The sequence below is a fragment of the Halichoerus grypus genome, chromosome 15 (assembly GCF_964656455.1).
Source record: "Halichoerus grypus chromosome 15, mHalGry1.hap1.1, whole genome shotgun sequence".
Taxonomy (NCBI): Eukaryota; Metazoa; Chordata; class Mammalia; order Carnivora; family Phocidae; genus Halichoerus; species Halichoerus grypus.
In genome coordinates this window covers 16,243,751-16,256,433 of record NC_135726.1, presented here as the reverse complement: position 1 = coordinate 16,256,433, position 12,683 = coordinate 16,243,751, and the positions used below count along the sequence as shown (strand labels likewise).

At 43.5% G+C, this 12,683-nt stretch overlaps 1 protein-coding gene and 1 pseudogene across 1 annotated transcript in view; one reads left to right on the top strand and one right to left on the bottom strand.

The window, feature by feature from the left end:
* Positions 1–12,683, top strand: part of WWP2 (WW domain containing E3 ubiquitin protein ligase 2) — a 140,865-nt gene that overhangs the window by 34,946 nt on the left and 93,236 nt on the right. The window lies entirely within an intron of this gene.
* Positions 6,422–11,350, bottom strand: LOC144380299 (large ribosomal subunit protein eL22 pseudogene; annotated as a pseudogene).

Here is a 12,683-nt window from a genome sequence, read left to right as displayed (position 1 = left end):
AGCCGAAGGCAGTTGCTTAACCAACTGAGCCACCAGGAGCCCCTATTCTTGAATTTTTATCAGTGAAATCATACAGTACATTTTCTTGGCCTGGCTCATCATTGTATCTGTGAGACTCACCCATGCTTTTGCATGTAATACTGGTTTATTTTTTTATAGGGGTTAAAGTTCCTATTATATGACTATACCACAATTTATTTGTTTAATCTCCTGTTGGTGGACATCGGGGCTCTTTTCCAGTTTGGGGTCATCATGAGCAAAGCTGCTATGTACATTCTTATACGTGTGTTTTGGAAGACATATACATATATTTCTATTGAGTGTGTGTGTGTGTCTGTCTGCCTGTCTATCTTTCTTTCTTTCTTTCTTTCTTTCTTTCTTTCTTTCTTTCTATCTATCTATCTATCTATCTATCTATCTATCTATCTATCTATCTATCTATCTATCTTTTTATATAGGGCCCTCAGTTCACAGAGTGGATGTATGTTTAGCTTTGGTAGATAACTGTCCAACAGTTTTCTAGTGGCAAATCCGTATCTGTTGCTGTGTCCTGCTCCTTGTTTGTAATTGCTGTTGCGGTTTTTCTCTTTGAGCCCAGAGTGATTCAGGGCTCAAAGAGATTCAGATTTCTCTTTGAGCCCAGAATGAAAACATTCAGAGGGATGTTTTCTCTGTTTCCCGGTGCTTATGTTGTGCGTGACCGTCCCCGCAGCTCCTGCTGTCCAGCACCAGCCGTAGCACTGTGTGTGTGTGTGTGTGTGTGTGTGTGTGTGTGTGTGTGGCTGGCTGGGGTAGTGAGGCACATCAGATCCAAATCTGATGGAAAATGTGGGTTGTCGCAGGGCATTGGGCTGTTTTTTCGTAGAAAAGGAAATCTAGGATGACAATGGCATAGATGAGATACATAACATTCCAGCTGGGTTTCGTAAAGCCTTCTGTTTAGAGCAAGGCTGTTTCTATTGGTTACAGATCTGTTGCATGGAAAAGTGGTTAAGAACACGTAGGTTCCGGAGTCTGACTACCTGGGTTTGAATGCTGATTCCATGAGCTTTGTGATGTCGGACAGTCACTTACTTCTCTGTGCTTCTGTTTCCTTATCTGTAAAACGTTATTTGGAGATGAAATGAGCTAAGCACAGGGCCTGACACACGTGAGTACTATAGACGTAGTAACTGTGGTAGCCGTGGTAGTCATCCTGCCTCCTCTGATTCTTTTCTTCCCAGAGCTGGGGAGGTTCAAATCCTCGAGGTGGTGGCAGAGACCCTGTTTCTTGATGTAGGACCTGCTTGCCTAAATGGAAGGCAGCCCCAAGGTTGTTCCAAGGGAGAGTTCTTTTTTTTTTTTAAGATTTTATTTATGTATTTGTCAGAGAGAGAGCACATGAGCACAAGCAGGGGGAGCGGCAGGCAGAGGGAGAAGCAGGCTTCCCGTGGAGCAGGGAGCCCGATGTGGGACTCGATCACAGGACCCTGGGATCATGAACTGAGCCGAAGGCAGACGCTTAACCGACTGAGCCACCCAGGCGCCCCTCAAGGGAGAGTTCTAAGGCTGGACAAATGCAAAAGCTCTGGGGGTATGGAGTGGAGAGGCTCTCATTAACATGAGATATTTCAGCTCCGGGGTCTTGGCACCTGCATTCCTTGGGGAGCTGCTAGGCTGGGAGTGTGTCCAGAGTGGTGTGTTAAGTATGAATACGGTTACGTAGGATAGTAGGTCACAGCAAGTTAGGCGACTCCTCTCACTGTGGCCTGGTCTTCCCGAAACAGCTTTGCCTGGGAAAAGGCCTGTCCTGCTTGGTGTTTCTCTGCGCCACGCGACTCAATTCCTTCCTTCATTCGCTGCCTTGTTGTCCCCTGGATGGACTTGAAAGTTGACTGGGAAACTCAGCTGGTGTGTTATGCCTGGTGGAGGGCTTTGCTCGAGTCCTGCAGTTGCGTAAGGGTCAGCCTTGGCCGACTTTCTGCAAGGACATTGACCTGGCTGTGGCTGCAAGAAGTACTTGACTCAAAGGACTGGTTTGGCTCTTAAGGTTGGCTCTACTCATCTCTGTGTGGAAGCCAGATGTTGGGATTGAATATTAATTTTTTTTTTTTAAGATGTTATTTATTTGACAGAGAGATAAATGAGAGCTGGAACACAAGCAGGGGGAGTGGGAGAGGGAGAAGCAGGCTTCCTGCGGAGCAGGGAGCCCGATGAGGGGCTCGATCCGAGGACCCTGGGATCATGACCTGAGCTGAAGGCAGACGTTTAACGACTGAGCCACCCAGGTGCCCCTCGAATATTGATTTTTAAAAACCTTTTTATTAGGGGCATTTGCAAGCTTCGGTAGTTATTAGCATATGTTTCATCTGTATCCGCCCACTGGATGATCTTGATTTCTTTCTAAATTGGTAGCAGGTAGGATGTAAGACTCGATTGATTTTCTCTTGTAGTTCCCCTCTCCTGCAGCTGGCCTCATTAACCCTGCAGATCTTGGCACTACCAGATTGTCCTCCTTGCAAGGGGGGAGTTGTAGCTTGAAGTAGATTTTTTAAAAAAAACCTTCCCTATTTTAAAATAATTTCAAATTGAGAAACAAGTTAAAAGAGTGTGACAAGGAATTCCCCTATGCCCTGCACCCAGCTGTTAATATTTTGATACATTTGCTTTAACATTGTCTTTGTCTATACATACATCTATAATCGTTTTCTGAATCACTTTAAATTACCAACCTTGTACTTTTTTTTGAATGCTCAATACATGTTATTTATTATTATTATGCCACTATGTTTTATTGCTAGTATTATATTCCATGTATATATCATTCTTTTAAAAAATTTTATTTATTTAAATTCAATTAATTAACATATAGTATATTATTAGTTTCAGAAGTAGGATTCAGTGATGCATCAGTTGCATATAACAACCAGTGCTCATTATACCACATGTCCTTATTATTTTTTTTTAAGATTTTATTTATTTGAGAGAGAGATAGCAAGAGAGAGAGCACATGTCCTTCTTAATGCCCGTCACCCAGTTACCCCATCCCCCATCAGCCTCGTCTCCAGCAACCTCAGTTTGTTTCTTATAGTTAAGAGTCTCTTAAGGTTTGTCTCCCTCTCTGATTTCATCTTATTTTATTTTTCCCTCCCTTCCCCTATGATCCTGTTTTGTTTCTTAAATTCCACATATGAGTGAAATCATTTGATAATTGTCTTTCTCTGATTGACTTACTTCGCTTAGCATCATACCTTCTAGGTCCATCCATGTTGTTGCAAATGGTAAGATTTCATTTTTTTTATGGCTGAGTAATATTCCATCATATGTATATACCATATCTTCTTCATCCATTCATCTGTCGATGGACATCTGGGCTCTATCCATAGTTTGACTATTGTGGACATTGCTGCTATAACATTGGGGGAACCTTGTACTTCTTTGTCCCTAAGTACTTAAGTGTCTGTTTTTTAAGAAGAAGGATGTTTTCTTACCTAACCACTGTACAATTAAATCAAGAAACTGGGCGCCTGGGTGGCTCACTTGTTAGACCTCTGCCTTCAGTTCAGGTCGTAATCCTGGGGTCCTGGGTTTGAGCCCTGCATCAGGCTCCCTGCTCGGTGGGGAGTCTGCTTCTCCCTCTCACACTCACCTTGCTTGTGTTCCCTTTCTCTCTGTCAAATAAATAAATAAAATCTTTAAAAAAAAATCAAGAAACCTAACATTTTTGCAATATTGTTACTTAATTCATGTTTTCTAATTGTGGCAAAAATGCACTTAAAGTGATTTTTCCCCATGATCCAGGATCCTGTGCAAAATTATGCATTGCATCTGGTTGTCATGTCTCCTTAAATCTGAGATTAGTTCTTCAGCCTGTTTTTGTCTTTCATGACACTATCATTGTTGAGGAGTTCAGGCCAGTCTTTTCGTAGAATCCTCTCAGTTTGGCTCTGTCTGGGTTTTCCTCAGAGTTAGATTCAGGGTATGTGTTTTTGGCAGGAACAATCAGGAAATGATATTGTGTCCTTCTAAGTGCAAAATATCAGGAGGCACATGACTCAGCGTGTTTCATTGTTAACGATGTTAACTTTGATCATTTGGTTAAAGTGGTATCTGCCAGGTTCTCCACGGTAAAATGACTATTTTCTTTTTATAACTAAAAAGTAATTTATGGGGAGGCATAATACTTTGTGATTATGTAAATATCTGTCCCTTGTCACACCTTCACCTACTTGTTTTTGCATTCATTAATGATTTTTTTTTCTGAATCAGTTTACTGTGTGGGTTGCAAATTTTTGCCCCAGTTTTATTATTCCTTGTACACTTATTAGTTGGTCTACTCTTTTTTTTTTTTTTAAAGATTTTATTTATTTATTTATTTGAGAGAGCGAGAATGAGAGAGAGAGAGAGAGAGCACACGAGAGGGGGGAGGGTCAGAGGGACAGGGAGCCCGATGTGGGACTCGATCCCGGGACTCCAGGATCATGACCTGAGCCAAAGGCAGTCGCCTAACCAACTGAGCCACCCAGGCGCCCCTAGTTGGTCTACTCTTGCAAGGAAGAGTATTTCCTTTTCTTTTAGGCATGTAGGTATGTATTATCAGTCTCAACTCATGGATTCTTATTTTATTTAGTGGTTTATAGTTTATTTCTGCCATTATTTTGATGCTCACATTATCCCTGGTTTGGCCAGTGGGTGTCTCTTCAAACTTGCTCCTGTATCCTTGTGATATGTCCTCCATCATATATTATTTTCCAAATATGTTCCAATATAGATAGAATTTACTATATGATAAAGGGGGCATTGAGAATCAAAAAAGGTGAACAGATGGCATTAGGACCATCAGCTAACCAAGTGGCTTTCCAAGTGTGGTCTCCAGGCTAGCAACATGGGCATCACTTGGAAACATGTTAGAAATGTAAATTCTGGGGTGCCTCGGTGGCTCAGTCGGTTAAATGTCTGCCTTCAGCTCAGGTCATGATCCTGGGCCCTGGATTGAGCCCTGTGACAGGCTCCTTGCTCAGTAGGGACCCTGGTTCTCCCTCTCCCTCTGCTTCTCCCCCTGGCTCATGCACTCTCTCTCTCAAATAAATAAATAAAATCTTAAAAAAAAAAAAAAGATATAAATTCTGAGGCCCTATCCCAAACCTGCAGAATCAGAAACTCTGGGGGTGGGGTCCGGCAATCTGTTTTAACAGATTTTCCAGGGAATTCTGATGTGTGCTCAAGTCTGAGAACCACAAAGCTAACTGCTTGGGAAAAAAATAAAGCTAGATACCTTCCTTAAAATGATACTTGTAATAGTTTTCTTTCTTTCTTTTTTTTTTTTTTTTTAAGATTTTTATTTTTAAGTAATCTCTACACCCAGCGTGTGGCTTGAATTTACAATCCCGAGATCAAGAGTCATATGCTCTACCAACTGAGCCAGCCAGGTGCCCCGTGACAGTTTTCTTTAATTAGTTTTTAAAATATGTAACCCTTTAATCAATTGAGAGTTTATTTTGATTTATGATATGGGGTAGGGATCCAGTTGTATTTTTTCCTAATGGGTTTTACAGTCTCACTGTTTTCTTTGGAGGGAGTGTGAGCATCAGGTTGGACATATCTCTTCTCAGACTGCTCTTCTTCAAAACTTTCTTGGCTCTTGAGCATTCATTTTTTTCTGACGGGCTTTATATCTGTCCATCCAGCTATCTAGCTAGCTCTCTCTGCACATGTATATAAACAGATGTGTAAATATCTGTTTCTTTGTCTATGTATAAAACACCAGGAGTTCATATGAAACCTCCATTTCTAGTTCAGTCCCACAGGGTTCTTCCTAATTTTCTTCCTTCCCATAGGAGAGCCCTGGCTCTCAGCATCATCCATATATTTACTCATTACCTCTATTCTAGAATGCACACAAGGTGTTTTGAGAATTGCTGTATCCATACCACTGTGAAAAGTGAAGTAGGCTTTGAAAAGCCCCTTGCTTATGCTCTCCATTTCCTATGCATCTCTCTTTTCTTTGCCCATGTGTGTCTAAAAAAAAAAAAGAAAGCAAACAGCTCCCTATTTATTTAAAATCTTACAAGCAGAAGGTTGTTTCGGCACTTTATATTTTGAGAACAGATAGGCCAGTCATAAGGGGTGCACCACCTCTCTCACTCTTCCGTAAGGATGGAGCGTTCTGGTGGGTGGGCTGTGCATCTCAAGGAGGCACGCCTGACAGACAGTGCACGCATTTATTTTAAAGTAAACACAGCGCTGTTTTTCCAGTTTTTCAACTGAAAGATAAATAAAACTACTAATCCTTGGAACTTGAATCAGAGATTCAAGAGAGAAAATGAAAAAAAAATTTGCTCTACAGTTAAAAACAATTTTATATTTATTTTTTAAATTAATTTTTTTTTTGTTCCCTGGTTTTATTCAAGAACTCATACAAAATATTCCAGATAAATGAATTTTAATCCTCATCCTCCCCTTTTTCCTCCTCTTCCTCGTCCTGGTTTATCTGGAAATAACACAATTTAGAACTCTTTGCTGTTAGCAGCTACGCACAACCAATCACGTAGATTATTCTTTTTCAAATATTTTTTGGTGAGATATTTCAGATACCTTTTGGAAAACGCACCGTAGAAGTTACAATAATCTTGATCTTGCTCCTTTCAGTGGTACGACCCCACCACTGAGAATCTCAGCTTTGCCGTTCACTTTGATTCTCTCTTCTGAAGAAACTGCTCAGAATTGGCGGTATCCATGATTCCATCTTCTGTGTATGTATGTGTATGTATGTACACAGTACACCCAGCATGGGCCACATACAACCCCGAGATCAAGAGTTGCTCACCCTTCCGACTGAGCCAGCCAGGCGCCCCCATGATTCCATCTTCTATAGGGTGGGTGCTGTCAAGGGTAAACTAAAAAATTTATTTTTTTGTCTCCCCCCCCCCCCCCAAGCTTTATCACAGGGGCCATGGCAGCACCAGAAGCAGAAAGGCAAAAACAATTTTACATTTAAATTTATAAAGTTGTTCACTACTCTTAAACTTGAGGAAGAAGTGACAAGGGACAAAAGTGAAAGGTAGTATGTGACAGTCCTCTGAGCTGATCGGGAGATCTTACTTAGGACATAGCTACGAACTCCAGTGTCTTAAACAATCCAATGGTAGAAATGGCCAAAGGAGTCCTGCACAGCCAAATTTTTTTTTTTTAAGATTTTATTTATTTATTTGACAGAGAGAGACACAGCGAGAGAGGGAACACAAGCAGGGGGAGTGGGAGAGGGAGAAGCAGGCTTCCCGCGGAGCAAGGAGCCCGATGCGGGGCTCGATCCTAGGACCCTGGGATCATGACCTGAGCCGAAGGCAGACGCTTAACCGACTGAGCCACCCAGCCGCCCCTCTGCATAGCCAATTATTTTTAAACCTGGTAAACAAATGAGACCTAGTTTTTTCAGTTTTGCGGAATGCTTACAGAAAATTTCTGAGAGGGGCGCCTGGGTGGCTTAGTCATTAAGCGTCTGCCTTTGGCTCAGGTCATGATCCTAGGGTCCTGGGATCGAGCCCCGCATTGGGCTCCCTGCTCCGCGGGAAGCCTGCTTCTCTCTCTCCCACTCCCCCTGCTTGTGTTCCCTCTCTCTCTGTCTCTCTCTCTGTCAAATAAACAAATAAAATCTTTAAAAAAAAATTTCTGAGAAATTTTGTCTTGTTCCCCAAATTGAAAATATTATTTTTTCTGATTATAAAAATAACACATGCCTCTAAAACTGAAAATGTTATTTATTTATTTTTTTATTTGTCAGAGAGAGAGAGAGCACAAGCAGGAGTAGTGGCAGGCAGAGGGAGAGGGAGAAGCAGGCTCCCTGCTGAGCGGGGAGCCCGATACGGGACTTGATCCCGGGACCGTGGGATCATGACCTGAGCCGAAGGCAGCTGCCCAACCAACTGAGCCACCCAGGCGTCCCCAAACTGAAAATATTATTATTGTTTTTCTTCTTAACGATTTTCATGCTTATTGGAAAAAAAAGACAAAAACCATTCTTTTTTTTTTTTTTTTTAAGATTTTATTTATTTGTGAGAGAGAGAGCATGAACCAGGTGGGGAGTGGGAGTGGGAGAGGGAGAAGAAGGCCCCCTACTGAGCAGGGAGCCCGATGCGGGGCTTGATCCCAGGACCCTGGGATCATGACCTGAGCCAAAGGCAGATGCCCAGCTGACTGAGCCACCCAGGGGCCCTGACAAAAACCATTCTGAATTGCTTTAGTGTGTATCAGGCATTGTTTTGAATTCTTAAAATACAAATATTAAAACGTTTTTGGTCCTCCTGTGTCCCTGTGAGACAGATTGTGTTGCCATCCCCTTAGATGAGGAAATAGGTAGATGTTATTATGTAACTTTTCCAAGGCCACACAAGTAAGTGGTGGCAGAACCGGGATTTAATCCAGGCCTTTTGGCCCCACAGCCTCTCTTCATCTGCTGCCTTCCAATGAGGGACAATGTTAAAATCACTTAAAATTTTATTGTTCAGAGTAACCCCATAAAACCTTTGTTATATATCCACTAAGCTTTTTGGGGTGGTATGTAAATCATATATGTTTGTATGTGTAACTTTTTTTTCCAAAATGGGAACTCACTATGCAGATTGCTTTGTAACTTTTTTCACCCAGTTTTGTTTTCTTTTTTTACCTCAGTGAAACTAGACCATTTTTGATGGCTGCCGTAGCAGGTCTTTTGGAATGAATGCACCATAATTTAACCAATCTCCTATTGTTGGCCATTTCTACTCTTTCACTGTTATAAGGAAGACTTTTTGGTCAATTCTTATAGAGAGAGCTCTGTGCTGCATTTTTTTCTTAAGGTAGTAAATTCCTAGGCATGCAACTTATGGGTCAAAGGGCAGGCGAGTTTCAAGGTTTTTGATGCCTGTGGCCTGGGTCTGCTGCAAAGCCTGGGCCAGTTCGCGTGCTGACCGCTCACCGCTCACCTATTCACCCTTCTGTACTTGTTCTTCTTGTCCGTGGTGCTGGGGGTTGTCAACCTTCTAACCTGTTAAGTGAAAAGCAATTACTCTTATTTTATTTTGCATCTCTTCTTTTGTCCTCTCTCCTTTTCTTGGGAAACTTCCAGGGAAGCTTCTGTCCTCTTTACCCCATGTCACGTGCCTCAGTCACCTCCCTGTTGCGAAATCTGGTGGTCAGTTCTCATCCTCAGCTCGCTTGCCTGACTGATGGGATACGATGAGTCGATCCCTCCTCTCGACCTTCTGTTTCCACTTGGTTTTCCGGACACCACACCCGACTGGTTTTCTGTCTTTCTGGCCACTCCTGTCGTTTTTGTTGGTTTACTCCTCGCCAGTCTGGAAACATTGGAATACCCCAGGTTGGCTTAGTCCTGCATCCACTTGTTCATTTCCACCCCTGCCTTTCAAGATCTCATCTAGCCTCATGGCTTTCATTTTGGTCTGGACACGTGTGACTTGCAGCCTGGGCCTCAGCCATGGTAACGAAAGACTGTGTGTTTCTGGATATCTAATTCACATCTTCACATTAACATGTTAAAAGTCAAGCTACCTGCTTTCCCATAGCTTCCTCCATCTCAGGCAGTGGTGATTCAGTCTTGCTCAGGCTTAGCACCGTGGTGTCTTTCTTGATGCCACTCTCTCTTTCCGTTACGACCCACATCCAGTCAGCATGTCCTGCCTGCATTACCCTTGAGATATGTTTGAGGCGCTGACCATTTCTCACCATGACTGCTGCCATCACCATGTCCAGATCCCTCTTTTCAGCTGTTAGGAGGCCTTTGCCTGTCTCCCTGCATCAGCCTCTGTCTCCCTACAGTGCACTCTTGAACCCAGCAGCCAAAATAACCCAAACTGTGAGCTGAATCATATCACTCCCACAGTGGTTGCTCATTGCACTAAGAGTAAAAACTAAAATCCTCCCCTAATGGCCTAAAAGACCTTCCCTGATCTTCATGTCACTCCTCTTTTATCTCAGCCATTCTCCCCCTCTGTAGGCCCCCCTGTAGTCCCCAAGCCCCTTTGCTCTTCTTCTAACCCACTGCTGTTCTTGCCTCAGGACCTTGGTGCTGGCCTTACCATCTTCCTGAAATATTCTTCCTCATGTGTCCTCATGGCTTTGTTCCCTCACCCCCTTCCCGTCTACTCAAATATCACCCCAGTGAGGCTTTCTTTGACCATTCTTTCTATTTCAGAAGTGTACAATTCAGTGATTTTTAAATCATTTATTTTATTTTATATTTTAAAATTTATTTATGCGAGAGAGAGAGAGTGCGCGAGCATGGGGAGGGGCAGAGGGAGAGGGAGAAGCAGACTCCCCGCTGAGCAGGGAGCCCAATGTGGGACTCGATCTCGGGACCCCGGGATCATGACCGGAGCCTAAGGCAGAAGCTTAACTGACTGAATCACCCAGGTGCCCCAATTCAGTGATTTTTTTTTTTTTTTTTTTAAGATTTTATTTATTTATTCATGAGAGACAGAGAGAGAGAGATGCAGAGGGAGAAGCAGGCTCCCAAGGAGCAGAGAGCCCGATGCGGGACTCGATCCCAGGACCCTGGGATCATGACCCGAGCCGAAGGCAGACGCCTAACCATCTGAGCCACCCAGGTGCCCCCAATTCAGTGATTTTTAAAAATTTTACCAAGTTGTGCAACGTTGCCATGAACTTTTCCATCACCCCAGTAAGATCTCCTCTGCCCACTTACCATTAATTTCTGTTTCCACCCCCAGCTCTGGCAACCACAGATCTACCTTCTGTGTCTGTAGATTTGCCTTTTCTGGACATTTTGTACAAATGGAATCATGTAATATGTGGCCTTGACCAAATGGTCTTAATTGCAAGTCCTCCCTACCCAACATTCCCTGTTCCTTTCTCTGCTTTATTTTCTTTTTAGCACTATCCCCATATAATATGATATATTTGGTTTATCTCACTCCTTGCCCTCTACAACTGGAATGTAAGCTTCACAGGGCAGGCGTTGTTTTTTGTTCACTCTTGGGCATCCCTTCACCCCTGTGCCTAGAACACAAGACGCTAATACGTATATACAAAATATAAATAATATATTATATAAAGTGAATTAGAGTAGTGAGGATGAACATCTTTTGTTGTGACTCAGGTTTTTGTGGCCAGTGTCACGGCTCACCTCTGACGCAGAGGCGGGGCCAGGGTAGTACCCGGTGCCTGCTCTGGGGAGGCGTCAAGCTGAATCCGTCGCTGGCCTCCCAAAGCAAGCCTTTGTTTCATTTTGCCCCGGTCTGGTTGCAGTTACATCAGTGACTACTGTTTTCTTGATTGGCACCAGATGCCAGGCATTGGGATTTAAAACCGTCTTTAATAGTCTCTGAAAAGCTCTCTGTGTGTTGCTTTCCATCATCTGCACCTCAGGCAGATATGGCCAAGCCAGAACCTCAAGGAATTCCCGAAGAAGCCAAGAGCACCCCCCTCCCCCATCCCCACGTCCCCAGCTTCTCACAGTTACAGCTGGGCCCAGTTCGTGGCTTTGGTGTCAGCGGAGAGCTGTTTGAAAGAAAAGGTCCTTTTAGCCAGAAGTCTCAAAAGTAAACACACAGGCCCCTGCAATGAATGTTAAAACAGACCTGCTCTCTGTGTCACCAGCAGAGAGGTTGCCTTGTGAAACCTCACTTGAAGAAAGAAGAAAAGCTTTCTGTCGGGAATCTCTTCCCCTGTACGTGGCTACCTCGGCATAGCCTGGGGTTTACTGCTGCCTCTCGAGGGTTCTGTAAGCTTATCGGTTTTGGAAGCCGGTCACCCTCCTGGGAGCACATATTGAGCAAAGAGTGATTCTACCCCTCGAAGCACGAATGCCAGCCGAAGCTGTTCCCATTCTCTTCTTCTAGAGGTCTATTGTGACCTTTTGCATTTTCACCCGTCGTAGGCGGTCAAGGCATTTTTCCCTCCATCTTGTTTTTCTCCTTTTTAGATGTCAGGATTTCTCAGTGTTGGAGCAGAGTTTTTGTATGAGAGGAAATCTGCACTCTAGGACATTTTCTTAGGATTGTGAGTCCTGCCTGGAGTCGGGGGTGGGTAAGAAGTTTACTTAACAGCATTCATGTGGTAAATTTTTACCTTCAGCTCTGGGTAAGATGCTAAAGAGTTGGAATGAACAAGGCGCTGTCCTGGAATTTAGGATCTAGAGAGGAAAATGGGCAGACGTTAAGCCGGTCAGTGAAAGACACTAGGCCAGTGGTGATAGATGTGATGGAGGGAAGTACAAGATGCTCTGGGACTGTTGCACTGAGGACTTCACCTATCCTGAGGTTGGGAGTGTCAAGGAAGGCTTCTCTGGGGAAGTGACACCAGGAGGCCAGAGGATGCAAACGGATGCCTAGGGCAACAGGAGAAAAGCATTCCAGGCTGAGGGAGCACGTGGGAAGCTTTGAGGCAGGAATGGGCTTGGTGTAGTCATGTCACACAGAGATGGCCCTTGGGGCCAGCCAGGCCTCGTGAGTGAGAGCTGCTCCAGATTATGACCAAAAAATGGCAGGGAGGAGGCAGTGAAGCAGCACTGGCCAATAGAAATATAATGTGAGCCACGTATGTAATTTAAAATTTTCTAGTAGCCACATCAAAAAAAAGTAAAAACAAACAGGTGGAATCAATTTTAATAATATATTTTATTTAGTCTAATATAACCCAAATACTATCATTTTAATATATAACCAGTATAAAGAAAGCTATTACTGAGG